Source organism: Canis aureus, chromosome 26 (genome assembly GCF_053574225.1).
Source record: "Canis aureus isolate CA01 chromosome 26, VMU_Caureus_v.1.0, whole genome shotgun sequence".
Classification (NCBI taxonomy): Eukaryota; Metazoa; Chordata; class Mammalia; order Carnivora; family Canidae; genus Canis; species Canis aureus.
In genome coordinates, this window is record NC_135636.1 from 12,312,522 (window position 1) to 12,338,960 (window position 26,439).

The following is a 26,439-nucleotide window of genomic DNA, read 5'->3' on the forward strand; positions in this document are numbered from 1 at the left end:
CTTTTGTGATTTCATCTGGGTTGTATTCATCTGGTCTGAAATAGTCGCTTCCAATATCTGCTCCCTTTATGTTACAAGTAGGACACTATCCTACTGCAGGCCCTCCTGCCAGCTGAGTAAAAAGGCTCTAGCCTCCGTTAACCCACTTCTGCACCCATTCTGTGATTTCTAGTCCTACCATACTTCCTCCTTCTCCTACTTGTGTCCAGTACCACCACTATTTCTTTCTAATCAGGCCATAGTTTTAAAAGCCTGTCACTTTCAATTTAGTATAAATTACTTTTATTTAATAATTAAACTGTCACCTCTCCCAAGACTACTGATAACACTCTATTTATCTAGTACTCTTAACTGTACCACTAGTTCTGTAATTACTATACTGAGTGTCAAGACTTCCTGCCCTTGAATTTAAATGCCCCCAAATTTCTATTATGTGTATTTCAAAAAGTTATTGGGGTCTCACTTCACTTTGAACAAATAAAGTTTTATGTATTTTTGTTGTTGTTATGTTCTCTCCCCAATGGTATCCGTTTTTCCCTTGTACTAGGGCAATATCAGCTGGCAATGGATCATTTTCCCGATATAATAATCACATACTTAATAGCCACCTGAAACAATCAGTCCACAGACTTAAGGCGAGGGAAAACTTGTCTAGGGTGGCTGATGTTAGTTTAGACAACCAAATATAAATATCAGAAGCCACATCAAAAGACAAATGAGAATATCTGGTTCTCCTCTCTTGATGGCAGAGGAGGCCACAGACAATTTAGTATGGCCAGTTTGTACAATGCTGTAGACATAAAGCAACACATGAATCCTTAGCTGCATAGTACTGGCATGTGCTTTGTTCTTTCTGCCAAATTGGTCAATTTGCAGAAGTCTGCCCTTATCTGATGCAATGTTTTGGGATAACTCTAAAGGAATTCCAGTTGTCTCCTCTCCACATCTCCACAGAAATATGTTTGGTTAAATATATATATATATATATATATATATATATATATATATATATATATTTTATCTATCTATCTATCTATCTATCTATCTATCTATCATCTATCTATATCAAACAGTGACCTACTCCCTCTCATGGGTCTAGGGGGAGTCTTTTTTTTTCACTGTAATATAGTTAACAGTATTATACTAGTTTCATGTGGACAACACAGTGATTTGACAACCATATACATTACAAAATGCTCACCATGATAAGTGTAGTTGCCATCTGTCAGCATATACAATGTTATTACAATTAGAGACAGTCATTTACTATGTAGAGCCCCTTCCTACTTAAACTAATGGAACCCTATGAAGAGGGAGTGGATGTAGCAGGGAGCAACAGACAGAAACAGTTTGATGGTGGAGGGATGATGGAATGCTACCAACACAGAAGATCACAGGAGAACAGTCTCACAGTAATGGCTTGAGAAAGGTTTTTAGGACTTTCTATCTTCTTGGCAGTTTGCTTATGAGAACAAATTACTCCACCACTCCCAGCTCTCATTACAAATATCAGATGATCCTGGACTTGGTGGAAGCAATTTCTCCCTCTTTACCTCAGAAGATCTGTAGCTTCTAGAAGTGTCAAATGGCCTTGGAGTATTTATTTATTCATTTAAGTCCAGATGACACACATTGTTCTATTGGTTTCAGGTGTAAAACATAGTGATTTGGCATTTATTTACATTGTGAAATGCTCACCATGCTATGTCTAGTTATCATCTGTCACCATACAAAGTTACACAAATGTTTCCTTCAGAAAATCCCCAAAATAACACTATTGTAATGAATGCTGCCTTGTGATTCTGAACATCAAACAAAACGTGTCAAAATATATCAAAAGTTCTTTTGATCACATGACAGTGGCCTGGACAAATGCTCAAATATATGCATACACCTCTTGAACCATTCGAAATGGCAAGTGAATAATTTCCTCTAAAGCTGGTTATTAAATTTGTGATTGGAATAATTTACAATAACAAATAATTATAGGGAGAAACATCATGTATTCACAATGAAAGATGACCCTCCAAAGCTGTCCTATTAAGGCTAATTAAATTATGATTTGGTCCCATTTTAATTACAACTAATAATGAGTTCTACAAGGTAAGCTCTAAAAGGGTGAAACAAGGACTTAAGACTGCAGTTATTATGATCAGGAGACAGAGATCTCTAGCTGATTCATTGCTTCTTTAAAGAACTTCCTTCATTCACAGAGCAAATTCCCCACTCTTGCAAGTGTTCCACATGTTTTCATGTATGATTTTCACATAGCGCTTTAGGTTAGCAGTGTTTAATGCTACAACTTTGGGCAGAGTAGTAAAATAAGAAAGCTGTGCTACTGATCTGGAGCTATCTGAAACATTGAATATGATGAACAGCTTTTCATTTCTTCCTTCAATTCCCTCCTGCTTTTTGCCTCTCCTCGAATGAATTCATCAATCATATATATATATTATATATATATATAAAATATGTTTATATATATATATATATATGTTAACACATTAACTTTTGTTGACTCATGGGCCCAGTAATACATTTTTACTAATGCTCTGGTAAAATTAAAATGCAGACTTTTTTTTTTAAGAATTCTTATCCAAGGATTTTTTTTTTAATCCAAGGATTTTGATTCCAGTTGCTGCTGCTGAAACCACAGGAGGTTTTCTTTTTCTTTCTTTCTTTCTTTCTTTTTTTTTTTTTTTTCTGGTATGTTCAATGTCATTCTTGAGGAATGCTGATATGAGAGAAAACAATGGAGATGCCAAAGTCAAAGTCTGAGACTGGATTATTTTTCCCCATTAAAAGCCAGAACTGACACAAATTCCCTACATGTCACCGTGGCTACATAAAGCCCTTGTGGTGCCAATATTTAGTGAGCAGTGAGGAATTCTTACTGGCAGTCCATACATTTTTCACTCTGCTTGTTGGAGAAGGTTATTGTTATTCACGTGATGGATAGAAACACAAAATGAGTTCTCTGAGAGACCATGGCCCTGTAGGTCCATAATTCTCCTCTGACAGGACCACATTAGTCATTTTAGTGACTCAATTTTTGAACCTGTTTCTGTCTCCCTGAAGGAATGAGAGAAATCCTATGTAAAATGTATACAACCCTAAAAGAGGACTCTCAGCATTTTACCTCAAGTAAGATAAATTAGACACATGGAAAAGAGCTCTGCTATCATGGCTGGGAGGGGTGAAGAAGCACATCTAAATATTTCCCGAGGACACAATGGGCATCTTTCTATATAATGATTTGAGAGCAGGGGTCAGGAAACTCTGGCCCGTAGGCCTGTTTTTTTCATACAGCCTGCCTGCTAAGAATGTTTTTTTTTACATTTTTAAAGGGTTGTAATAAAAACAAAGAAAAATATGTGACACAGACCATATGTGGCCTATGAAGCTAAAAATATTTCCCATCTGGTCCTTCACAGAAGTGTGCTGACTCCTGTTTTAGAGCAACCTAATGGAATAAATAGTGGGAGATGACTCAGCCCACGAAACCACACATCTGAATGCCTCATGGAGAGGCGATTACCTATATGGTATAGGAACTGGCCTGACCCCTTATTAAGATACCCCTCCACTACTTCTTGCCCACAAAGATATCACTTTCTGCAAGGTGGCAAAGTCCATATCTCTGACACGTTCTCACTGATTTCAAGACTGCAGATGGTACTGGAAAAGATTTTTGACTTACACATGGGCTTAAATCAATAAGAGGATTTAAGATTTGAGGGGATCTCAAAGAATCCAAGGGCAGAGACACAGTGAGGATGTAAGATGTCTTAGAATAGGAAACAAGAAGAACATTTGGGATTATGGTGGTCTTAGGAACATGCACATGAATTCTTAGATCCTCCTCCTTTCCAGAGACTGAGCTTAATGTGCATCCTCTTGATTGTGTAATGGATTTAGGGACTTGCCTAATTAACAGAAGATGGCAGCAGCAATGGTCTGTCACCTACTCTGGAGGAAGCCAGCCACCATGTTGTGAGACTAGAGATAAGCCTAGGGAGAGGCTGACACAGTGAGGAACTAAGGTCTCTGGGCAACGGTCAGCAAGAAAGTGCCTAGAGCCAGCCTGCCCCAAGAGAAGATGTGTGCTGGAGGATATGGTGAGTACATGGGGACACTGAGCTGAGTAGGTGCCACATATACAATGTTCCATAGGTTTATCTCACCTTCAATCAGCTGTAGGGATGAAGGACTCCAGAGGTTGAGTTAGTTTTAATGTATAAAATGTATACATTTTATTTTTTATTTACATTGTACCTCTTCATGGTCCAGCCCCATCCCTCAAATCCTTCCACTCTTGTGGAAACTTATTTTTAGTTCCTAACCCAGAACAATGGGTTTCCTTCCAAGAAATCCCAATATTGCCATCAGAAAACCTCCTTTTAGAAATTTAAGTTGTTCATCCCTCCCTGGCACACTCCCTTGTCTCCTCCTTCTCCTCTCCACTTCATACTTGTTCCTCTACTTCCCAGTTCGTCTTCTAGCCAGTACCTTTTTTTCCTGCCCTATGCACTTTGGGCCATCTCTGCTGGCAGGTAGCATCCTGACCTGGCTCCGTCCTATTTCCACACTCCTACACCTTTAGTTCAGGGAGCCATGGGTGTGAAACGCCACTCCTTCGGGTCTGATCAGGTCCTTTTATGTGTACAAAGGAGAGAACTAAAATTTTATGTAAGAAAGTCTCAGGAATCATCCCAGTTGACACTTGGCATCAAAATGTATAAAGATTGGTTTGACCAACATTATTTTCCATTTATTGAACACTTAATATGACTTAATGTAAGACTATGATGTAATGAGAAATGCATATTTGGTCTTTGTCTCCAGTTCTTGGCATGGAGCTCCTAAAACCCCTATAATTTCTGAGTGATACAATGGATGGGAGCATCTTTTATTATTCATAATAAGCTCCTTTAAATCTTACCTGAGTTATGGTAATAGGATGAGTATTGGTGGGCTCCCAGATAACTTTTAGGAGGCAGCCAGTTGCCAGAGGACTCTATCATGTGATTAGATGTTGAAAGTTTTAGCCCCACCCCTGACCTCTGGGGAGGGGAGAGGGACTAGAGATTGAGTCAGTCACCCATGGCCAATGATTTAATCAGCCATGCCTATGTCATAGAACCTCTGTAAAAACTCTAGACAATGGGGTTTGGACAGCTTTCAGGTGGGTGAGTACATCCTATAAGCTAGAAGGTGGTGCACCCCAACTCCACAGAAGCTCCTGTGCTCAGGACCTCACTCTATGTACCTGTTCATCTGGCTGTTCATTTGTGTCCTTTGTAATATCTTTTATCATAAACCAGTAATAGTAAGTCAGGTGTTTTCCCTGAGTTCTGTGAGCTGCTCTGACAAATCATCAAAGCTGAGGTGGGAGTGGTGAGGACCCATGACTTTATAGTCAGTGGCCCAGTATGGGTGGCCCAGACTTGCAATTGATGTCTGCAGTGGGCCAGTCTTGTGGGACTGAGCCTTAACCTGCTGGGGTCTGATGCTATATCCAGGTAATTGGTATCAGAGTTGAAGTCAATTGTAGGACACTTAGTTGGTGAAGTTGGGGAGTTGGAGAATTGATTGGTGCCATAAATAAACCCACATAATTGGTGTCAGAAGGGTTTTGAGTAGAAAGAAATCATAGCAGAAACAGCACTTTGGCATTGTGCTAAATGCTGTACAGTTTTATGTCATTTAATCTCCCCCAAACTTATGGGGTGCATACCTTCCTTGACTCCTTTCTTTGATAAGGCAATTGAGGCTTTCAGTCAAGTAATGCAGCCAAATTTCCATCAATCAAGTGAAAATTTAGACCTGGCTTAACTACCCTAAGATTATGTCCATACTCTGAATCCCATCTCCTTTTCAGTATTCAGAAAACACCCTAACAAATTCATTGCTGGTTAGTTCTGGTCTGAAATGACCTTCACCTCCTAAAGATCTTTGTTAATAAAGACAACAGAAACTGCTCTGGGGTAGATTTAGCTGTTGTCAAATAACTACAGGTCTGATATTCTGGGGACTATTTTCTGCCCAGGAAAAGGAAGAGTTCAAAACCAAAATTACACACAGGACAGGCAATCCTAGAAAAGAAAGGGATTAATAGGCTTCCTGTAACTGGAACTACCACCTTCCTTTTTTAAAAAATTTTATTTATTTATGATAGTCACACAGATTGAGAGAGAGAGAGGCAGAAGCAGGCTCCATGAAGGGAGCCCGACGGGGCATTCAATCCCAGGTCTCCAGGATGGCGCCCTGGGCCAAAGGCAGGCGCCAAACCACTGTGCCACCCAGGGATCCCTGGAACTACCACCTTCTGCTTTGGGGGGCAATGTTTTATTACTACGTTCGCTGCTCTTTTAATTCCCTAAAGAACTCTCTCAACAATGATTTATCTTAATTTAACTTTTTTTTCCCCCCAGGAAAGCAAATAGGACACTTCATTCCACTTCATTCAAGAGACATTATTTGCTGTTGTGGGAAATTCCCTTTGTTCATTTGCTTATGTGTTTGTTCATTTATTAGGTTACCCAGAAATGTTTACTAAGTACCTAGTATTAAACAACAAAACAAAACAAAAACAAACAAATGAAAGTCATTTCTCTAAAATACTACAAGCTTTTTCATTTTAGAGTTTCATATATGAGACCATGGCTGCATTTGTGTTCGTTATATTTTTTATAACACATTGTCTGCTTTGACCAGAGTTTAAGTTTTATAGTAGAAATCTGTTACCTTGAAGATGCAAAAGTGTTCAAAAAGCCAGTAATCCCTGACAGTTTTTAACATAACGAGCAAAGAGTGGTCTACAAACTAAAAACGAAAGACACAAACAAGTACACTTCAAACATATATATATATATTCTAATTTTCAGGAAACTGGCTTTTTATTTCTTTTCTCAGCTGCAACTTCACTGTTAGCTCATAAGGGCTTAAGATTCTTTTGCTGGGCACCTGTTGAAGAAACAGTAGCAGACTTCTTGAAGGGATCATGACACATAGATGGCTAGGAGTGTTTCTAAATAGAAGGAAGTAAAAGTTATAAATCTCTCTAGGGAAAGACTACACGCAGCAGAGGAAAAAATAAATGACCATACTTTTTCTGGGAAGCTAGCAAAACTGCCCTGCCCTCAGTTTTCAATTCTATACTCAGGCTATTTAAAAAGGCATTTTCGGGTGCACCTGGGTGGCTTAGTGGTTGAGCATCTGCCTTTGGCTTTGGCCATGTTCATGGGGTCCCTGGGATCAAGTTCCGCATCAGATTCCCCGCAGGGAGCCAGCTTCTCCCTCTGCCTGTGTCTCTGCCTATCTCTCTGCATCTCTCATGAATAAATAAATAAAATCTTTAAAAAAAAAAGATAAATAAAAAGGCATCTAGATTTTTTTTCCTTGTGGAGAGGAAAACTGAATATCTATCACCTAGAATAATTAATAATAGTGATAACAGCTATCATCTGGGGGATGCTTACTATATATTTACATGTCAGACCTTAGGCTTACTCTTTTATACATTTTACTTCTAATCCTTGCCCAAATCCCAGAAAGTAAGGATTATTACTCCTATTTTACAAAAGGAGAAAACTGAGGCTTAGAAGAATTTATTAGAGTCCAGAGCTCAGTAAGTTGGGAGAGTTGAAATTCAACCCCAGTCTGGCTGCCACGGGAAGCTGTGCCCTGTCTGCCACCACCCGTGGCACGGTGCTTCCCCACTGACTTCGGGGCCGGAAAATGTTCTCTACTTACTGTATGAAAATGCTCACTGTCATGTAATTAAGTTTTATGCAATATTATATTTTAATTATAATTTAATTAAATTAGGAAGGATAGACTCATGTGAAATCATCACTCTCTTTTGTTCCAGAACTTCATTTGCTTTTCATTCCTTGTCTCAGTAAACATCGTGTTTATACACCAAGTGCCTCCTTTAAAGGCATCTGCAGGTAGTTGAGGGATATGGTGTTTCAATCACGCTTTACAGATTGCCAACCCTTGTGGTTGGTGGACAGCCTGCTTCAAACCTGTTCCTGTGCAACTCAGTGGTCGGAAATCTAACTCCGTAAGGTATCAATGAAAAAGTTGAAAAGTAAAACCTCAAGATTCAGCCTCCTAACATTAGTGTCTGAATTTCAAAATCATGTCTTCCACCCTCAAACTGGCTCTCGCATTATTTCTAAGATCCACTTTTCTAAAATGCATCCTAAAGAAAACTTGACCTGAAGAAACAGCACAGAAGGACACCAGTTGTGGAAACTCGGAGCTGGCTAAGCGGCCAGAAATCCACACAGATGATAAAGCCCAACCTTCACTAAGTAATGAGGGGTAGATAAGGAAATTGGGCAGCAATTGAACACCAAAGAGGAAGCAACGCCCTGTGGCTGCCAGTGTATAAACAGCAGGCTTCTACAGAAAGGTTAACAGGCAATCCAAAGGATTTCTGAGTGTAAACAGCAGCTCAAATTTCGCCCTTGCCTGGGGCTGCCACTGAAGGAAGCCTGTCATCAACAGTACTTTGAGCATTCCTTTGACCTACTGTCCAACAATTTAGAAATGTGGAAATGACCATTAAAAAGTGAATGCACCAATTTAAAAAATTGAATTCCATGTTGCCTTCCAATGCATTCTCTTTTAGACTAAGGTTACTGCTTACTTTGTAGAAGTTCTCTGTATTTTCTGTGGGAGCTCTTTCTCCAAGTCACATCCCAGTCACCAAAGATAGTCACAAAGTGCCTTGTCTCTCCTTCCTTCCTCCCTCCCTCCCTCCCTCCCTCCCTCCTTTCCTTCCTTCCTTCCTTCCTTCCTTCCTTCCTTCCTTCCTTCCTTCCTTCCTTCCTTCTGCCTTTATTCTCCTTCTGATGTTTTATCACATCTCCCACCACATTGATTTCCATTTTAAATATCCTTGCTCCAGGCACTTTCACTTGATCTGCTTCTTTCCCATTCTTGGCAACTATCTCTGGTTGGGTGCCCCTGAGCTACAGCTTCTCTCTACACCTACCAGGGTCAAGGTGGGATTTAAAGGTAGTGCCAACACTTCCCTGCAAATTCACTGTGATACTCAAGAACTGGCTTGTGCGACCACATGTAGTGGTCACCATTTCAGAGTCTCAGACATGTAGAACTCTGCTGTGATCATCACCAGAAAGTGCCCACTGAGTGTATCATCACATATATGAAGATACTTTCTAGAGAGAACTTCATAGGCAATTCTAGAATTGCCTTTTAGTCTACTTTCCATTTCTTTTACATCCCCCACCCTGAGGATTTAGCATTTTTATACCCTTATCTACCATCAAAACTGTCTCTTAGAGAAGACTTCCAGATATATATATATATATATATATATATATATATATATATATATCCTTTGACTCGGCTGGCTACAGTACAATCCCCAATTTCCTATTGCTCCTCTGTTGGCACACATTCAAAATGCAAATTTTCATACACAAAGGAAGAATAACTCTTGAAATAACACATGGTGCCATCGAGGACTTGAAGCTCACACTTGATTTAGTAGAGCTGCATAGACAGCAGAGTGTGACTGTCTGCTCAGCAAAAGCAACAGAATTTAGAGTCAGCAAATTTTGTAGGAGAGTAATTTTAAACAGGAAACAGAAATGGTGAGTATATGATGGCATAACTGAACTTCAACCTTTCATGGAACCAGGGGCTCTGGAGGAGCCCATCAAGATCATAGAGATTAAATTTTTCATTTGACAGAAATCAGAGACTTGCTAAAGTTAATCAGGCAGGAATCCAGAATTTTTATTCCCTCAACTGTACTCATTCTTGATATCCCCATTCTTGAATCCTAAGCCCCATGTGATTATATAAAATAGGTATTAATAAATATTAAGACTTCCATATTAATATCTTCCTATCTGTGGTTGCTTTCCATTAGTAGTCTCCAGTATTTTCTTCAGAATCTCATTCCACAAAGTTTTAAAAGTGAAATTTTATGTATGTATATATGTATAATGGGTACTGAGCAGATCGTCCCATTCCACATATATATATTTTATGAGACATTAATAATCTCTCCATCAAGAGGTAGGGTCCTTGTACTCTCCCCTTGAGCCTGGAAGGACTGTTAAGTGTCTCAGCTGATGTGATTATGATGAGAATGTGGTTAAAATGACACTATATAGCTTTTGAGACTAGGCCACAGATATGAATTCCAATTGGCTCTTGCTTAGAGATATGCACCTTGGGAGCTCTAAGTCAATTGTCTAAGAATGCAGTGAAGCTCCTCAGGTTCAGGTAGATCACATGGAGGGACTACATCAAGCTAGAAAGATGCCCAAGGAACCCCAATTATTCCAGCCTCCTATTATTTGAATCTCCTCAGCCCAGGGCTCCAGAAAGTGAGTGAGCAAACATTTGATGATTCCATCTCCCAATTTCCAAGCTACTCTAGCCGATGCTGAATGGAGTTATAAACAAGCTATCCCCACTGAGCAGATTTGTGGACAGAATAAATGTCATCATGTTAAGCCAATAAATTTTATGGTAATTTGTTATGCAGCCATAGTACCTGGAACAGACATTTTTCCCTCTTGCCCATTGAGAGCACAAACTTATGAGGGAAAAGTATTCAGGAGCCTGCCCATCAGGGTGATTTGGTGTTTGCAAAACTCAGGAGGAGAAACTTCAAACATGCAAGCGCTTAATATTCCATGGCTTAATATCCAAGCATAAATCTCACGCAAAACCAATGAAGATACAACAGCAAGGGGAAAAGTAAGATGAAGAAAACTGAACAACCACCACAAGAGTGCATTTCAAAGAGTCAGCATTGTTGCTAAGTAAGTAGTGAGAGGAGAGCAAGACTTCCAAACGGAGGAGAAAATAATAAAAGACAGAATGTGTGGTTGAAATGGTACTGTGTTGTGGAGGCTTGGTCAACAAGGCAATAGGAATTCCAACTGGAAAAGGCCAACAGAAGTGCCAGCAGGAAGCAGGGGCACTTTCAGACGGTATGAGGGGGTTAACAATATTTTAAAAGATGTGCACAGAATCAAGGGAAGGAATAAAGGACAGTGAGACTCCCATAGGGGAGAACAACAGAAGGGAGCCATTACCATCTCCAGGCCTGAGAGGAGGGTGGGAGTGGTTGGTTAGCTGAAACCAAGCGAGAGCTGATGGTGCAGAGGGCCACCTGCAAGTGGTGTGGCCTTGGTGGAGGAACGCAGCTATTTCTGTCTGCCAGCGAAGGTCCAAGAGAATAAACGCTGTACTCGTTTATGTTTCCCCCACTCTCCAATCTTCTGTAAACACCTTCACTGATGCAGGCCATGCTTTCTCAATGTGGGGCAAACATTTGTTCCTGGCAGGGGCAAAAGAAACCTCCAAAAGGCCATAGTATATAAACAGATAAACAGCAAATTTGTGGTACTAAATTTGCAAGAGAGACTTAGGAAAGAATGTCCTAAGACAGCTCCTTTAGGGAGTATGGCAATGAAAAATAGAATTAAGGCATTGGCTAAGCAGCCTGAAGCTCATGGGCAGGAGGTCCAGTCAATGTAGCGCCTTAGCAAGTGAGCACACAGGCCTTGTTAAAACTATTCCTGATCACTACCCTTCACATCTCTGCATCTACGCACAGGGACAAATGGTAGTTAGTATGTGTGATCTGGGGAGACCACCTATTTAGCAGAACAACGGATGGGGAAAATTAGCAAAATGACTATCCACAATTACAACTCTAGGGTATACCTACATTGTTGCTTATGTATTAATTTGGTATTACACAATGAACGAGTCAAATCTGACAACAGGGAGGAACTAAGACTTTCAGAAATCCTAAACACCAAACAGATTTTGGTGTTCCTCCCCTATCCTCATATTAAAATAAAATTTAAAAAATACACACACACACACACACACACACACACACTGTATTTTAACCTGGCTGTGGCCATATGTGTTTCAAAAGAAAACCACTCTTTAAATTATCTGATTATAATATTCTGGATGATTAATCAAAGTTTTTCTCATTTACTTTTGATGCCCCTGCTCTACTGATACACAAAGCATATGTCTGTGTCTCTATTGGGTAGTACAATAGCTTTGACCAGAAATAGTGGTAATGTGTATCTTCTGATCATATAGATCTTACTATCAAATGCATTATTTCCATGACTTGCTAAATAGAAAATGTCTTGGTAAGATTTTCTGCCGGGTCTAAGTTTTAGGATCTAGCTTTAATGTACAGAGCATCACCGTATGTTTCATATTAGGTTCACACAAGGAGTCCCATGTCTACTTTGATGGTGACAAAGCCCAGCATGGCTGCCGGGTATCAGTAAATAAAGTCCAGACTCTTCTGCTTGAACTCCTCAGAGTTCTTCCTATTCTAGCCCCAAATTTACATCTACCCTGAACTCCAATGTCTCTGTCACTGGGGCCCTTTGTTTCTTTCCTGTCTGTCAAGCCCTTCTGTTTCATACCTTCCTCTGACCATCTTCATACCACCTCTCCCCTGTGGATTCCCTGTTCTGAGGACAACCCAGGAGGCCTTAGTAAGACAGGCCCAGTCTCTATCCTTCTTCAATGAGCCTGGGCCTCCGTGTTCTTTCTTAACCCTCTAGATGACTCTGAAATCAAACACTAAAAGAACTTTGTGTTCTCAAAAGCAAAGTTTAAGAAGCGCTGGCATTTGGTCTGGCAATGCACTACCTTCAAGTCTCCTTTCCCAGAGTTCCTAGCCATGTGAGGATATTCTACAATTTTTTCACTTCTCTGTGCCATAGTTTCCTTATCTGTAAAATGGGGATATCATAGCACATGCTTGAGTGTATCATTCTAAAGATTAAATGAGTTAAATGTGAAGTGCTTAGAAAAATGTCTGGCACATAAAGAGTGTACCATAAATGTAGCTAAAGGGCCACTCAGATGTCTAGAAATGCTAATAGTGCTGTCTCAGTGACTGATCAATACAGGCGGGCCAATTACTTTTGGCATTGAAAGCATCTGTGATCCTGGACCAGATTCTCAGGAAATGGGATGACCAACCTTCACTGCACATGAGGTTCAGCCAAGGTACTTAAAGAATACTGTTGCCTGAAACAAAAAAATTCTGTTACCTGGGTTCCTCTGCTAGAGATTGGACTTAAGTGGTCTGGAGGTGGGACACAGGAATAGGATTTTTAAAAGTTCCCCAGAAAATTCTAATGTCTAGCCAGGGCTGCTGAGGAAGCTGGATTAACACTGGTTTAGGCAGTTGATTAACAACCTGAAATAACGGTCTTTTTGTTGTATCATGATCACCAGTAATCTCTTGCTTTTTGGAATACTAGTTACCAGCTAATTAGCCCACTATCTGTAACCATGCTGGGCTGTAGTCTAGAAGGTTTAACCAAAAAAATGAGCAATATTATCTTGGGCACGGCTGTAATGTAAGGTGCATAGGAACACCATTTTGGTAATTGGAGGAAGTCATGGAGAGGGCTTGATCCCGTCAGCTGGTTCCTCACACTTAACCATCAAGATAATCTCATCATTCTATTTTAGATAATGTCTCTCAAATTGTGATCCACACACTTAGCACCCAGATCTGGCTTCTAAATACTATTCTGCACTGAAAGGAGCCAAAGCTCCTTGAAGAAATGGCTGATGTCATGACTGGGGCAGGGAAAGTATACAATGAAGTTGAGCATCTGGTTGACCAGAAAGTAAGAAAGTGCTCAGAGAACGACGGGAACATGTCAAAAGATCACTGAAGCCACCTTAAAGGGGCCTTTGATAGTAACCAATTATAATCCATTGAATAGAATAGAATATCATGAGTGATATTAATGAATACAATGAATAAATGAATACAATGAAAAAATAAAAATGAATACAATGAAAAAAATAAATAATACAATGAAAAAATGAATGAATACAATGAAAGACTGATAAAAATAATGAATAATAAATGAATATTAAAATAAATGAATACAATGAAAGACTGATGAAGAATGGGATATTTTACATACTTTCAACATATCTCCCCATAACATATGCATTAACTATAGAGAAAAGAGTAGCTATACAGTTGAGAAACCTTATGGATACTACTTTAATCAGGTGAAGTGAACATTATCAGTAATGGGCCAAACTGAAATCATGAAATCATGGATGCCTTATAGTATGCCATGAGAAGAGCACAGTATCACCTCCATGATAGTTCTGCAAAGGTGCATAACTTATCCACCAATCATGAAAAATCACCAGACAAACTCAAACTGGGAACATGTACAATGTAACCGGCCTGCAGTCTTCAAAAGTGTTAGGGTCAGTAAGGTCAAATGGAGACTTAGGAATGCCTCCAAACTGGAGGCAGAAGAGTAGAGGTGGGACAACAAAATCAGACATGAGATTTTGAACTGGACGTTTAATTACAAAAGACATCATTGGGGAGATTGGCAAAACTTAAATAGGGTCTGAAAATTAAAGGTAGCAATGTATCAATGTCCATGTTTTGATTTTGATCTTTTTATTCTTCTCACATAGGAAGGCTTGCTATGTGTACAGAAAATGTACAGTAAAATATTTGGGGGTAAGGGACATCAGATATGTAACTTGCTCCTGAGTGGTTCAGGAAGAAAATGGTTCTTTTTAGTGTATTTGCAAATTTGCTCTCAGTTTGAGATTGTCTAAAATAAAAATCAAGTATAAAAAAAATTGGTGCTCCAGAGATGCGCTGTGTCGTGTTAAAATGCAGCTTTCTGATTTGATAGAAGCCTGGGATCGAGGGCAAGAATCCACATTTTTAGCATTCACCGTAAGTGGCAACTTAGACTGAAGGAATAAGAAGATCCCCTGAGAGTAGCAGACATCAGCAAAACCGCCTCCATCTCACCCCACATTCTAGAGCCTTTCACCTCATCCTTCCACCCCTTTCCTCCCAAATCTGTATCTACTTTCTTTCTGCCAGCAGCACAGATTATTAGAGATCAATGGGGAATTCTCAGGATAGAGAATTGAGAAATGATTCAAGTGATCTGCTAGCTTTTTTGTCCAAGGAGAATAGAGTACCCTCTTTTTCTGTGTGTCATTCCTCGAGCAGGGCACTCCCTGGAGATGGAGTCATTTCATCAGACTGCCTCTGATGGCTCTGGCGTGGCAAGAGTTGGGAGTGAAGAGGTCTGCTTGAGCAAGATATTAGGAGAGCGTGCTGCACATCCAGGTAATTCCAGCATAGGTGGATGGTTTTAAGGCTCTCTCTGGTATTGTAGGAAAGCACAACTTTGTTACAGTAGAAAATTGAAATTTTGAAATATAATGGCAAAATCCTAATGTGAAAACCCAACACTGCTCAAATAGCAATAGTTCTCCGTAAAGACAAAACCAAATCAAACCTTTCTCTGTTGAAAAATTAGTATCTAATATTATAAGCCATCAAATGTCCTCTCGGCATGGTGCCAGCACTGAAAAAAAAAAAAAAATCACTCTAATGTTTTAGCTCTATAATCCCAGGGACCAAGTCTTCAACAAAACAATTGCATTCTTTCTCCTCATTTCTGGAAATCAAAATAGGCATATAAGTGAAACATAATAGTCTGAATTACTCACACACACCTATAAGACTTAAAGAAACTTAAAAAAATATTATTAAAAGAACCAGTGTAGATGGCCTGATAAACTGCTCTTTCCCTTTGGTTTTTAGCCGCTCATTTAGGATCACCTTTCATGCGAGTCCTCTAGACAATTCTAGAGGACTTTTAAAAGAAAGTTTCTCCATCTGTGAAATGAGATGTTCTCAGAGGCCTATCTGGTTATTAAAACCCATGATTCAAAGCTTTTAGATTAAGGATGAAAATATTTACTGGGCATGAAGGAGTGAACTCATAAAGAATCAATTTTCATGAATCTGACAGTTATGTAGAATTACAAAATTTGATATTTAGAGGGGACATTAGGGATATTAGGTGAAGGGTTTGATCCTGTGCCTAAGGGTTGAAAATAGAATTCAGGTATAGTGGTTCCTCATGCAGGGCTCTTTCCCCAAGTTTACAGCCATAATTCCCCTTTTTTCTCTGCCTCCCATCCTACTTTCTTTTCTTCTTTACTTTCTTTCTTGCTTTCATCATAAATGACAACCATCATCCATTAACTGGGAAATTACTGGCTGAAAGTAAATAAAATAACAACAATAATAAAACACCTCTTGTTGGGAGAGAACATATTGGAATCCCTAGTATCTAAAGCATTGAAAATAATCTCCTGTGAGTTGTCTTCTTCGTTAACACACTTATGTTGTCTCTCTTTTTTTGTTATTGATGAGCATTTCTTCATGCCTGAATATTTTCCTTTTGCTTGACTGGAAAATTCGCCCCAAGATGGGCTAATATGGCCTTCCTTGGATACAGGGAGCAAGAAATACCTGGACAGACATGATGGAGGGTAGGAATAAGAATTCTTTTTCTTGGAAAGTTTGAATTAAGTGGAAGCAGGGTACAACTTCTATTCTAGATTCTGTAGTTGTGGAGAACATAAAAAAAAAAAAAAAAATTCGTCCTTGACTCCTCCTTCTTTCTTTCAGATGCCACATCTAATGCCAGTGAATTCTGTTGGCTTTACCATTAAGGGATGCCCAGAATCAGATGAATTCTCCCACTTTCCATCCACTGCCACTTGGGACAAGCCACCAGTATCTCCCTTGCCCCAATAGAATATGTCCCTGTTTCTGACCTTAGTACCACCCCCTCCCCCTGCCATCCTCAACACAACAACCAGAAGATTATGTCCCTTCTCTGGAACATTTTAGTTCCATCTTCACTCAGAGACAAAGCTTAAATTCTTACAGTGGCCCACTGGGCCCTCAGCACCAATTGTCAAAGTGAGATCTTCAGCCCAGGACTCCAGCATCATCTGTGGAATTATTAGGACTGCAAATTCTTGGGGACCCTGGATGGTCTGAATCAGAGACTGGCTTTAATACAGTTTAATAAGCCCTGAGGTGATGAGTGCTCAAGTGTGAGACCCACCCCTCCAGGAGATCAGCCCTCAATGACCTCTCCAGTGATTCACATTGGCCATGCTTTTCTGAGAGTAATAAGTCAGACCTCTCGTTAGGGCTTTGGGGCTTGCTATTTCCTCTACTGGAATGCTCTCTTTCCACTAAGCTGCTCAGCTTATTCTTTTATGTTCTTCAGGTTTCTTCTCAAATATTAACTTCAGAATCATTGAGGTCCAGCATATTTGAAATCTTAAACCATCTCTCTTCTAAGACTCTTCCCTGCCACCAAGTTATACAAACAGAGGCATTCCCTATCTCCTCTTCTTTGGCTGTTTTTTTTCTGCATGATACTTGGCTTGGAGTTTCTCATGCAGTAGTTGTCAAAATCAGTCAGCCAGGTCGGCAGGCCTCTGAGGACTTGCCTGGGGCTAGGAAATCTGATTCTAACCTGGATGCCTCATTCAAAAGAGTTGTAGATTGGTGCTTGCTGTTGGCAGCATGCCTTAGTTTTTGCCATGTATACCTTCTCACAGTCTGGTGGGGTGTCCATCCTCAGGACATGGCTACCTTACCCCAGAGTGAGTAATCCAAGAGACATCCAGGCAAAAGTCATACTTTTTTACAACCTAGACTTTTATGACCTAGAATGTCATACACTGTCATGGGATATTCTGACCCAGAACCATCAAGGTAAGCCAATCTCAATTCCTGACCCACAGAAAGTCCAATATAACAAATGCTGTTGTTGTTTAAAGTGCTAGGTTTGAGATAAAATTTCAGGCAGCAATAGATAAACAATACTGCATATGTCACCATTTGGCTTACTATGGGGTATGTGGGGGGTGGTAGTTGATGGACTTAAAAATATTGAATAAAAATTTAATAAAATAAGTAAGAATTAAAATATTTTTAAAACCATCAACTAGGGCAGCCCAGGTGGCTCAGAGGTTTAGCGCCACCTTCAGCCCAGGGCGTGATCCTGGAGATCAAGTCCCCCATCAGGCTCCCTGCATGGAGCCTGCTTCTCCCTCTGCCTGTGTCTCTGCCTCTCTCTCTGTGTGTGTTTCTCATGAATAAATAAAGTCTTTAAAAGGTAAAAAAAATTAATTAAAAAACTCATCAACTATCACCCCCCACATACCCTAGAATATAAGCCCTGCAAAAGGGTGTGTGTGTGTGTGCACATGTGTGTGCATTGTCAATGCCTAGAACAGCACCTATACTGTCAGATAGTGGGTATCTAACAAAAATATGTGGAATTACTGCTTAGAAAAGTGGCACCTGGGTGGTGGGGAGCTATGCTGATGTGGTTGGAGGAAGAATGCTCTGGGGTGTCTCTGTGACACCACTACTTTGCACAGCTCCATTGTATTTCATGTGAATGGAGACTTCTGAGAATACAGCTCCATGTGAAATTCGTTTTGGCCTTGCAGATCCTCTGAATGGGCTTTAGGGCCCACCCATGGGGCTCCATTGACCACAGTTTGTGAGATACTCATCCAGGAGAACAAGACCACAGGCAGTTTGAACAAGATTGAGCCTCAGAAGAGAGATCCTTGCTTCCAACATCTTACAGAAATACCAGAGAACCACCTCTTCCTTCATGCCCTTGATCGAACCTGGTACCCACCATGACGTTTCAGAGGCAGGAAGGAGAGGCTAAGAAATCTTTGAGGAAGGAAGTTGTGTAAATATAGGAGATAGACCAGTTTCTCAGGAAGCTTGACTTGAAGATAAAAAGAATTGAGAGGTGCCTGGCTGGCTCAGTGGGTGGAACATGCAACTCTTGATCTCGGGATTGTGAGTTCGAACCCCACGTTGGGTGTACAGATTACTTAAAAATAAAATCTTAAAAAAAAAAAGAATTGAGATCAGGAGGGAGAAGGTAAATTGAGTGAAAGTTCATTTAGGACAGGAATTAATGTGGTTGGTCAGGAGAGTGGAAAGTTAGTGAGCCTAAGGGAGAGAGAAGAGGAAAAACACCTAGTGAGAGGAGATTCAGTCAATGCATTTTTAGTCTTTTCTCTATTTGCAAGTCTTTTGTTCATATTGAAAGAAATTTCAAGCATTACTAAACAAGGTGGGTGAGTTTTTGATGGGAGGGAGCTCTTCCCGTTTCCATTCAATATGCTTAGACTGACTGGCTCATCTGTCCAGAGATTGTGCCACACAGTTTCCACCGTAATCTTGTTTAAATCTCCCACACTCCCACAGGGTAGGTCTTTTTCCCCTTCATTTAATAATGAGGAATCTGACTTTTAGGTTAGAAAAACTGCCAAAGTAAGGAGGAACTTGTACAGTCAAGAGCTCTGTCCACACTTATGCTAAACTGTTTTTTCTCCACGAGTAGGAGGGTCCATATATGTTGTTGCCCAAGCCAGGACTCCCCCAAGAGTGAAAGGGAATATTGCCAATCATATGTCAGTGACAACAGGCATACACAGGGATCATTCTGGGTCACACAGGACCTTTGGTTACTCTGACCAGGTAGGTTTGTCCTTCTCACTATGGAAAATGCCTCAATGTATTCTGTGAGCCACATTTAAAACCCTAATACTAACTGAAACAGGACTCTGTGGTTAGAACCACAGCTCTGTTTAATGGGTGAATGTGGAGAGCGTGACTAGTGGGTCCTTCTCCTAATTTGCAGCAGGGGGATAGCTCCAAATGGCCCTGAATCATACAGAACATGAAGAGTATAATTAAAGCAGGATGGTAACATGAACTTTTATTATATTCTGATTTCCACCATGGAAATTTTACATTTTGCTTAAATTCCTGGTATTTTAAGGTCTGGAGTATAAAACAAAGCTTTTCTTCATGAGAAAGCCACTTTTGCTCATTTCTGCTTCTTTTTTTTTTTTTTTTTTTTAAGCTGGTCAATCACTAAGCTCATTTGAGTGATGGCTAAGTCAAAATTATGACTGCCTGATTTTACCCTTCACTGCACTTATCAAAAAATTAAATTAAAGATCATGCTTATGAATATAATGCATGAACTACTGCATGGCATTCTGAAAGATAGTATGTCCCTTCTGTCCAGCCACTCACAAAGCAGAATGTCACATGATATGTTAATATGCAGGCAAAATAATAGGGCATAGAGAAAATTCTGCCTCTTAGGAAATACGGAGCACATTCTGCCAACGGTTCATGTGTTTGGAAAAATTTATTTTAGTCAAGACAATAATAATAATACCTCTAATAGCAACATTAAGTCCTTCAAACTTGTATAGTGCTTTCTAGTTTCCAAATGTAATTTCATCTGACAAAAGAAGTCATTAATTTTTAAAGTGCAGGATAGGGCTGCATGATTTAGCATTGCAAGGGCTCAGGTTCCTGAAGAATGTGCATCCCATGTAGGCTTGTTGAATATTCTATGTAGAGGCAATTGTAGAGTGAGAGCCAAAGTGCTAGTGCTTCTGTGAAAAATATAGTGGAAAAAATAGCATTCATTACCTAAAGCCACTGAGGGCTTTGAAGATGAATGTTTGGAGAAAATTACTGTCTATATTTGCTAGTGAATCTTAGAAGCATAACGTCTCTAGTTTTTAAATGAAAATAAAACGTATTTTTGTTTTACAAATATAAAACAATTCTCACCATATATATTTTTTCAATTATGCACAAATTTAGAAAGCTGAACATCGAACTCTCCCAAATCTGCCTCTGCCTCTTCTCCATTCCTCTAAGATAATTCCTGAGATCAATTTGATATATATCTTTCCAAACTTTGTATTACATATGTAGGTATGTATATACATACATGTATATAGGTATGTATGTATGAATATATATATACATATATATATATATTTTTTTTAAGGATTCTATTTATTTGACAGAGAAAGAGAGCAAGCACAGTGAGGGGAGGGGCAGAGAGAGAGGGAGAAGCAGACTCCCTGCTGGGTAGAGAGTCTGAGGCTGGGCCAGATCCTAGGACCCTGAGATTATGACCTGAGCTGAAGGCATATGCTTACCCAACTGAGCCACCCAGGTGCCCCTGTATGTATCTATTTTCATATATATATTTGTAGGTATTTACTATCTACCAATCATTTGTCCTGTCTGTCTGTCTGTCTATCTACCTACGTAGACAGAATTAGATTCTCTAATTCTTGAATACGTGGCTGAACTGGTGCTTTTGTAAAGGAACTCCTTATAAGCCAGAAATGATGAAGGAGATTTAATCAAGATTGGTAAACAAGCACTGAAATTGTTTGATTGAGACATTTGCCAATACCCAGATGGTCTAGACTCTAGAATCGTGGTTCTCAAACTTGAGCATGCATGTGAATATCTGGAGAGCTTTTAAAAACACGGATTACTGAGCAAGCTCAGCATTTCTGATTCAGAAGGCCTGAGATGAGGCCTCTAGAAATTGTAGTTCTAACAAGTTTCCAGGTGATGTTGGTGATGCAGACAGGTATACTCTTTGATAACTGCTAGCTGGAGCTTGGGTTTGAATGAGCCACACATGTGAGGCACAGGACCTGGTACTTTTGTCCTGGGTATAGAAGGAAATTCTCCTGTCTCAGCATTGGTTGGAGAGGAGGAGAAAAGTCTCTGTTGAGATTTCCTAATCTTATATATTTACTAACGTGGGCTTAAGGACAAATAGCAAATAAAACAAAACAAAAAACTCTAAGCCAAATATGTAGTTTAAGGTATCCATAAATGAACAGTATCATCAGGTACCTCAGAAACAAAGGGTGAATAAATAAACTATTAATCCAACTTCAAAAAGTCCCTACAAATAAAAATCTAAAGAACATGGTGGTAAAAAAGACAAAATATATGAGGAAATAACCATAATCATGAATCTGCAAAAGCAATAAACCACAGTATTTGACTTACACAGACTGGAGATACTGAAATTTCAGATACAGATTATTTTTTTTCAATATTTTATGTGGTTATTAAATAAAGAATGGCCAGCTATATTTGAAACAGAACCAAATAATATAAAATTGAAGATGATAACAATGGAAATCAGATTAAATAAAGTTAAATAAAATTAGCAAACTGAGTGATAGGCTTAAAAAAAGTAACCAGAAACCATAAAAGAGAGATAGAGACATAGTGGGGGGAAAAGAAAGAAAGAAAAAAAACAATAAGAAATGTAGTTTAGGAGTCATGAAAGAGAGAGAAAGTAGGAATAGAACGTAGTGGAGATGTAGTATCTGGTGAGGCAACAGTAGAAAAATTTTCAGAACTTTACTAAAAAAATGTCCACTCCCATATCCAAGAAGTACAGCAAATCCGAAAAAGGATAAAGAGAAACCCACATTGAGGTTATTATACTGAAACCGAGGGACAAAAGAGGATAAAGACCAGATTGTTGGTGGAGCCAGAAAGAAAAGACAGACAATCTAAAAAGAAACAATTAGACTGGGCTATTACTTCCTAACCACTGCAGAACTGGTAAGATGGGGAGAAAAACTTTAAATGCTGCAAGAAAATAACCATCAACTCAAAATTTTTACCCAGAAAAACTGCTTTAAAAAACTAGCAAAATAATCATGATTTCACACAAAACCTGGAAGAGTTTCACTAAAGGAACTTCTAAAGGATTTCTTGGTGAAAGATGGAGGAAAGAGTGCGAGGAACATGTTTTCTTAATGGTGCTAAGTTTTCTATAATATTCTTTCAATGAATTTTTTTTGTAAGAAAAAAATTGGTCCAAGGTCCTGAGAATGCTGGAACTGCCATTCACCAGGTGCTTTTCCAACAATTATGCCTATAATTTGCCAGCTCATTGATAGCTTATCATTTATATCAGATGCCAGCCAATCTGCAATTACTAATCATTTCATTACTGGCATGGTGCTGCAGTGGGTCAAGTCAAAGTATACTCTGGTCCATAAGAGTTAAATCAAAACAATAAAAAAAAAAAAACCCTCTATATCCAAAAGTCCACCATACAAAAAATGCTAATAAGTACATGTGGGAGTTGTTTATTTTGTTGTTTAGTACTTTGTAAAACATTTACTTAAGTACTACAGCTTTCGATCAAGGCTCCAATGATGGCAATATTGCCTCCTTCAATAAAACGAGATCTAGTTTCCAGAAGAGAGAAAGGGGAAAGGATTAGCAAAATTATGTTGTTTCTAGAAAAAAAAGAAGAGATTCTGACATTAACAAGCTGCATAGACCTTGGGCGCATTAAAAAACCATTTGCAGTCTACTTTAAAACAGATCTGTAGAATGAAATAACTTTCCATATGTTCGTAAAATTCTTCTGGATCAAAATACAGTTATTATGGTTATATATGCCAGAAAAATCTAGGTGAGTTTGTGTTCCAACTCAACTCTCTATTATCCATCCTGTCTGAGAATGGATATTGTAAGGTAAACTGAGGTAAGCAGAAGCACCCATAAGGGTTAGGATCAGGCCTGGGAACCCAAAGATAGGGAGAAGTAAGATGAGGCCAAGTGATGAGGAATTAAGCCAAGTGATCTATAAATAAAAATACCAGAAGCTTCTTTTACTATATATAAGTATATCAGATACTTATATCAGATACTTTTATCTGTAAGTATATCAGACTTTCTCATTATATATATATATATATGCATCATATATGTGTGTGTATATATATATATGTATATATATATATATATATATATATATATATATATATATAAAAACCACGTTGGAAAAGGACTGATAACTCTAGAAATGGGAAGCCTACCACAGAGAAGGAGCATGATGTGTATTACCCCTCCACCCAGGGATATAATATTCCGTTTGAATAGTGGGAAAGAATTGTCACTCTTTACCAGTCCAAGATTGTAACTCTTTGAATCAGGAGAGGAGGTGAAACATATGAAACATGAATCCAAGACATAGTTTGTTTTGTCAAAATAGAAGCATCGATGAATAATGAGTGCCTATTCTAGAGTCATCTACCACTAGCATGTGAAATTATACTCCCTTTCCTACCATTTTCCCAGCCATTTTTCCTTTCTTGTCCCAAAAGTCATTTTAGGAACAAACACACAATTCCCGTGTCTCTATAGAGTGGCTAACATTTAGGTTTCACCAAGATGCCACAGACAGAATGTCCTTGGTAACTAATCCACAGTGATGGCACTTTGGTGCCTCAGAGCATATTCTGAGGCCACATATTTGGGTAAGGTAAAACCATATTATCTATTCATCTTGGGATTATGGAATGATATTCCCAAACAAAGCAAATTATTTAGGAGGCAAAAGAAGTTTGTAGTCATCTGAAGGAATAACTGGGAGGAATACCTTTATTCCTTTATGGAGCAGAACTGCTGTAGTTCATCCCTCACCATGTGACACTCAAAATGACCACAGGTGCAGGCTCTGGAAAGCAACCCTTGATGTGAGTTGGACATTTGATGGGAACCACTGGGTGAGGTAGGGTGTCTCCAAGGAAAAGGCGATTATTGTTTTGCCCTTAACCCATTTTCCAATCATGGCCTGAAGAGACTGTCCAAGATATGACTTCATTAGAGTAGAAGGTGAAAATCCCATCTACTCTCTTAGGGCCAAAGGCCAGTTAATGCTGCCGGCCTTCTCCATGGTTCAAAGTGTTCTCTGTGAATGATTCTAAGCTCTTAAGCACATTTAAGGGAATCAGGGCAATGTGCACCCTCTCATGGTGCTGATTATGGTGCCAATTCTAATAGCCATTATGAGTGCCGGACCTGTGCTAGGCATTTTATGCAAATCATTTCTATTGTTTACTGTTAGTTGGGAATGTTTATGTGTCACTCCTCAACCAAAGGGCAGAGAGCGTTTACTGCTGTGCCTTTCTCCTCATCCCCTCATTTATCCAAGCCTGGGGAAAGAAATAGTCCCATCTCGAGTCTCTCTCAGATCCACCTGTACAGACAGGGCATGTCCTGGTCTGGTCTTTTTCATACAATAAGCTCACCAGGGTAGCCTCCATCCAGGTACCCATAACACCAAGGACAATGATACTTGCTCCTGAGAGGCCAGAGGTTACATCTGTCATATTCAGGAGTGAAGTCCAGCATTAGGAAGCCCACCTGGGGGCAGGGCCACCGGATGTTCTAATCTAACCTCACTAGTAACAAAGCTAATGTTTTTGGTTTCAAACTTTCTTACAGCTTTGCCTTCTCAGTTGGTCTGAACCCAGGCTAGGGTGCAGGCAGGTCATTACTTATCAGTCAGAACTTTGACACTCATGCAGATGCTGTGCTGTCATGGATGAGAGATGGTCAGGATCTCCCTTCAAGGGAGAATGTGCTGCTGGGAATGAAGTTAGCTGACAGTGTCCACTGGCCACAGTGTCCACACTTTGGGGGAACCACTGCAGTATCATGTTCACACCGAGGCCACTTTCCCCCCCAAGCTGTTTGCAGCCAGCAAGTGAGCTGGAGGAAGGGGATCTTGGAGCAGGGCCCTTCCTGCCCAGTGCAGGCCCACTGTGATGGCCAGTCTGCTCTGGGCCTCCCCAGACTTTCTCAGACTGTACTGCACACGGGGCTCTTCCTACTAATTTTTCTTCCTTCTCTCCTTCACCTCCCCCTGCTTCTCCTCCCTTCAGTCTTCAAGGCTTCCCCACCCCACACATTTCCTGCACTTCTATTTCATCCTGGCATCTTCTTTCCCAAAGACCCCAGCTGACACGGCCAGTATTATCATGCTCTCCATTTCACAGTGGATGAAGTGAGGATCCAATGCAAGAAACTAAAAAGCATAAATATGTTTTCCTTTAGGAAGTTCATACATTCAGGCAGCCCCAGTGGCTCCGCGGTTTAGCGCGGCCTTCAGCGCAGGACGTGATCCTGGAGACCCAGGATCGAGTCCCACGTTGGGCTCCCTGCATGGGGCTTGCTTCTCCCTCTGCCTGTGTCTCTGCCTCTCTCTCTCTCTCTCTCTGTGTGTGTGTCTCTCATGAATAAATAAATAAAATCTTAAAAAAAAAAGAAGAAGAAGTTCATATATTCTCCAGAAGTTACGGGCTCCCTTAAAAAAAAAATACCCGATCTACATTTTAAAAGAAAAATTTGAATATCTTGTAGGTGGCATAGTGTTGTAAGTAAGCCAAAGACTGGCTTTATTTCTCAGAAAACTGAGCCCAGTGGAACCTGTCCATTTAATGTAAAGATACACTGGCTTCTAGAAAGTAGAAGAGAACATGAAAGACCAGAAGCATCTCCAGCATCCATTGCTCAGGTAGACCCTGGACTCAGGATGTGTTTGTGAACAAAGCCAAGGATCCCAATAAGGCATTAGCTACCCGCACTGTTCATCACACCCAGGTCTCCACCTTCACCCTTAGGCAATGATGGAGCCCAGAACTTGTAAGTGCTTTGCAGGAACAGAAAATACATCATAAGAAAAAAAAAATTTTTTTTTTTCAAACTTGGTTTTTACCTTTAAAAATTAAACCTAAATCTGATATTTTGTCGTCACATTCAGAGAGGAATAAACATATTAGGAAAGGATAGAGAATTTTCCTGTGATTTTTGAACCCTTA

General features: G+C 39.7%; 1 protein-coding gene across 4 annotated transcripts in view; it reads right to left on the bottom strand.

The window, feature by feature from the left end:
• MACROD2 (mono-ADP ribosylhydrolase 2) overlaps positions 1 to 26,439 on the bottom strand; it is a 1,919,734-nt gene that overhangs the window by 128,023 nt on the left and 1,765,272 nt on the right. The window lies entirely within an intron of this gene.